Source organism: Macrobrachium nipponense, chromosome 12, assembly GCF_015104395.2.
Source record: "Macrobrachium nipponense isolate FS-2020 chromosome 12, ASM1510439v2, whole genome shotgun sequence".
Taxonomy (NCBI): domain Eukaryota; kingdom Metazoa; phylum Arthropoda; class Malacostraca; order Decapoda; family Palaemonidae; genus Macrobrachium; species Macrobrachium nipponense.
The window spans coordinates 41,986,612-41,991,611 of NC_087205.1; positions in this window are offsets into that span (position 1 = coordinate 41,986,612).

Sequence of the window (5,000 nt, forward strand, 5' to 3'; positions counted from 1 at the left end):
CATCATAATTACGAGCCCATTTCACCGAATCCCCGACCAGGCAGCAACACAAGCAGAGGCTTCGTTCAGATCAATCGGGGATTAACCACGAAGCGTCCGAGCCGGACGAACGCGCCAATCGGTTTCACACCAAATTGACGGACGATCGGCGGAAATCACTTATCCTGGAGTTCATTTGCAACATTATTAAAACATTTACCATTTAATAAAGGCTAAGCTAATTGGATCTATCTTCCAAATGGCTCGAATTAAGAGAGAAGACATTTAAGCACCCTTTGCCTGCCTAAGTGGTAGTTAGTGTAATTCATAAACGACCACTGACAACGCTTTTTAAGCCTTGTTGGTTCTGTAATTAAAAAGAACGAAAGTATCCTGAAAAATTTACGTTGAAACATTTAAAAAACAAAAATGATTCAACATAATCGATGGTGCATCATTATACAGCGACCGGATAAGTGAAAACCCCCAATTATGTATTTCAGCAAAGCTGTACTTTTCAAAATACAAAAATGATTAACCATGGGAGCTTTCGACCGTCGTGTAAACGGTCCAAAACTCCCGTTTATAATATTTTTTTTTTTTTTTTTTTGCATTATCAGAAATAAGGCTTTGCTCGTGTAGGTAATTTAAAAGTCAGCATTTAGCCAGATTTCATTTCAAGAAGACCCATAAATTTTTCTATTCGATGCCTTATCTGTAAATTCTCTCATAGCAAAAAGCCTCGCAGTTCACTGACTGAAGAATCCAGAGGTCATTTATTCCAGAGGTCATTTATCCTCATACCCTTGGACTGTGGAACAGTCTTCCATGAGGATGTTGTCTAATTGGAACCTCAAAAGTTTAAGCTAGAATTTATTGCAGGGGTTTTTAAACCTTGGGTGTACGCCAAGGGTCTGTCAGGGGATACGCGCTCGCCACGGGTTGTTAGGATTAGGAACCTGGCTGCTCACTTACTGACAGGAAGGACACCTCTACTGTAGTTCAGATGGTAGCCTTATATATAAGGATTGCCTTTCCTCACTGCAAAATGAAATAGACAAGATACTTTCCTGATGTGTCTGAAGGAAACTTAAAGCTCATTAGAGACCCTTTCCATGCAGATGTTGCTTTTGTTAATAATGCTATTAAGGAGGAGTTTATTGAACTTATGAATGGCTTTAGGGTTTGTGATCTATTTGAGTCTTTAGTCAGGTTCTGGTGTAAAATATCTAAATCATATGTGAAACTGGTTTTCCAGCTTACTTGTCATAACATCAAAACCAAGGTCTCGAATGAATGTGGAAGCCGACCTTCGATGAGCGAGCTTCAGCAAAAACTGCTCCTCGGCTCACAGGTATAGTTGATGTAAAAACTGTTTTAGGAATCTCATTAACTCCGTTCGCTGCTGATTTAACAATAATGTATTTTGGTTTTGCACCTGCGTACCATAAACTTGAATATTTACTGCATAGAAAAAGGTAAATAATTATAATAAAACTTTTTTTTTATTTTTTGTGGAATTCTTTGTGCTTACAATCATAATGGTTATGTCACGAAAGTTATGCACTTACTTCCCTTCAGAACAGTACTTGCAAATATACATGATAGAATTTTCTCATCACACTATTTTGCTTTCTTTATACGAAGTGGAGGGGGTACATTACTGACATTACAAATACGCGAAAGGATTTGCGTTGAGAAAAAGGTTGAAAACCCCTAATGTAATGCATTATTACCCAAAAGCATTCTCCTTGCATTTTATATTTTACTTACATTTTTAGCAATTCATTTATTAGTGTTTCAGTTTATTTTTACTTTCTAAAAACTTATTAAAATTGTCTTCTTTCTGTATTTCCTACTAACCTCCGTTACTCCTTTCAAATAAACAACGTATTCTTCGGAAGCTTGAATTCAAGTCATTTGACCCTGTGGGCTGGTGCCTAATAATAATAATAATAATAATAATAATAAATAATAATAATAATAATAATAATAATAATAATAATAATAATAATACCCTAATCCAGACTGTAAGGATTGTATCTGGGGACATCAGGATGGAGTTTGGAATAGAAAAATGTGGCTTAGTCAACATAAAAAGGGCAAAAGGGCAAAGTAACAAGGACTGAAGAGATAAAGCTACCAGATGGAAGCAACATCAAACACATAGATGAGACGGGATACAAATACCTGGGAATAATGGTGGGGGGAAAATAAAACACCAAGAGATGAAGGACACGATCTGGAAAGAATATATGCAGAGACTGAAGGCGATACTCAAGTCAAAAACTCAACGCCAGAAATATGATAAAAGCCATAAGCACATGGGCAAGTACCAGTAATCAGATACAACGCAGGAATAGTGGAATGGACGAAGGCAGAACTCCGCAGCATAGACCAGAAAACTAGGAAACATATGACAATACACAAAGCACTACACCCAAGAGCAAATACGGACAGACTATATACAACACGAAAGGAAGGACTACTAAGCATAGAGGACTGCGACAAACAATGGGAACAGAGCACTGGGGCAATATCTGAAAGCCTGACTCAAGAGTGCATGGGAAGAAGGACTGATAAAAGTAGACGAAGACCCAGAAATATACAGAGACAGGAGAATGACAAAAAAAAAAAAAAAAAAAAAAAAAAAAACAGGAATGGCACAACAAACCAAGGCACGGACAATACATGCGACAGGCTAAAGAACTAGCCAGCGATAACACATGGCAATGGTTACAGAGGGGAAAGCTCACAAAGAAAACTGAAGGAATGATAGCAGCGGCAAAAAGAACGATAGATGGATATAACATCTCTCCCATATGTAGGAAGTACAATACGAAAAATGAGACCATAAACCACATAGCAAGCGAATGGCGAATGTCCGGTACTTGCACAGAACCAGTACAAAAAGAGCATGATTCAGTGGCAAAAGCCCTCCACTGGAGTCTTTGCAAGAAACACCAGCTACCTTGCAGTAATAAGTGGTACAAGCACTAACCTGGAGGAGTGATAGAAACGATCAGGCAAGATCATCTGGGACTATGGTATCAGAAACAGGTAGGGTGATACGTGCAAATAGACCAGACGTGACGTTGATTGACAAAATCAAGAAGAACGTATCACTCATTGATGTCGCAATACCATGGACACCAGAGTTGAAGAGAAAGAAAGAAAGGGAAAAAATGGATATGTATCAAGACCTGAAAATAGAAATAAGAAGGATATGGGATATGCCAGTGGAAATTGTACCCATAATCATAGGAACACTAGGCACGATCCCAAGATCCTTGAAAAGGAATGTGGAAAACTAGAGGTGAAGTAGCACCAGGAATCATGCAGAAGAGTAGTGATCCTAGAAAACCCGGCGCAAATAGTAAGAAGAGTGATGGAACTCCTAAGAGGCAGGATGCAACCCGGATCCCCACACTATAAATACCACCCACTCGAATTGGAGGATTGTGATAGACCACCAAATAAAATTATAATAATAATAATAATAATAATAATAATAATAATAATAATAATAATAATAATAATAATAATAATAATGATAATAATGAGTGAAACACCTTTTCTTGAACTGTGTCCAAAATCTTAAAAACTCTTCATACATATCTTGTTCAAAAAGAGCGTCTTATAAACAAATGGGAATTATATTATCAATGACACACTGGAATTTATTTAGGTACGTTCAAGACTTCCTCGTGCCAAGATCATTTCGAGCCCTGATTAATCTGAGATATTAATCCTTGACGCAGACACTCTCTCTCTCTCTCTCTCTCTCTCTCTCTCTCTCTCTCTCTCTCTCTCTCTCTCTGCCTGAGAAGCGGGAGGCTTATAAGTGGTGCCCGATTAACTGTCCATGACATAAGTTGCTGACTCCAGGGTTTGGTCTGGAATATGATAGGAATTCTGAGCAAGGGTGGCCAAGAAAAGATTAGTTCAATAGTTGATTACTATTTGCTCTTATTTCTTTTTCGTAAAGTTTATCTAGGAACTATCAACCGAACATAATGACACTAAATTATATAACTTTCAATGAAATATTCATCGTTTTAGAAGTCTCTTGTGGCAATGAGAGTAACTGATTAACATATGCTGATCTTTGTCAATTTTTAGGCTAGTGAATACCTTTTTCTTAGAGGATCCAATTATTTTTGGAGTATAATTCTACCAGAAATGGGCTACCTGACAGTGGCATTATTCTATGAATGTAGTACTTCTTTATTCTTAAGATTGTTAGGTATTCCAAATACAAATTATATCAATTTTAAGAATGTATAAAATAGGTTCTATCACTATCACCGTCTTCAACGCAGCGTGACCTGAAGGGCCCCTGTAAAATTCCACAACTTATAGTTTTCTTGTCCTTTATATTACACAAATCTCCAGTTACCTCCATCTTCCCTTCTCACAGTTCTCCTCTAAGTAAGTTCGTGTCTTCCATTTCTTCTGGTGCCCACAGAAACAACCCACAGGAGCCAACATTTCCCTACTGACATTAATATCACGTACTAATGTCCCAGGGGTCGCCGAATAAGGTGCCCAAGCCATTTCCATCTTCACATCATCATCATCTCATCTACATATGGAAATTCCTTAATTTCCCTCTGGGTATCAGCTCTAACTCAGTCCTGCCATCTGGTTCCTAATGATCTCCTAAAAGGTATATTTGCAAACTGACTAAATCTTTTATAGACTAGAGTTACGTATAATCTTTAGTATAATGTTTCTGTCGATTTGATTTCCAAATACTACACAGCCGTTTATATAGGTGTTGGTGATCCCCCAGCAAGTTAGGTAGGTCCTGGACATGGGAGAACCCATCGGAAAACACGAACTTTGACTATCTTGTAAATATTTTGTCGACTAAAACTACTTTTTTTAATTATTAATGATACACAAGAGAACCAAAACTATTCTTCTTGCATTTTAATAAATTTTTACGTATCTGTCTATTTATTCATTTATTTTTCCCCTTTTTAATTAGTGGGATCTCTTCTTTCTGTATTTACCTT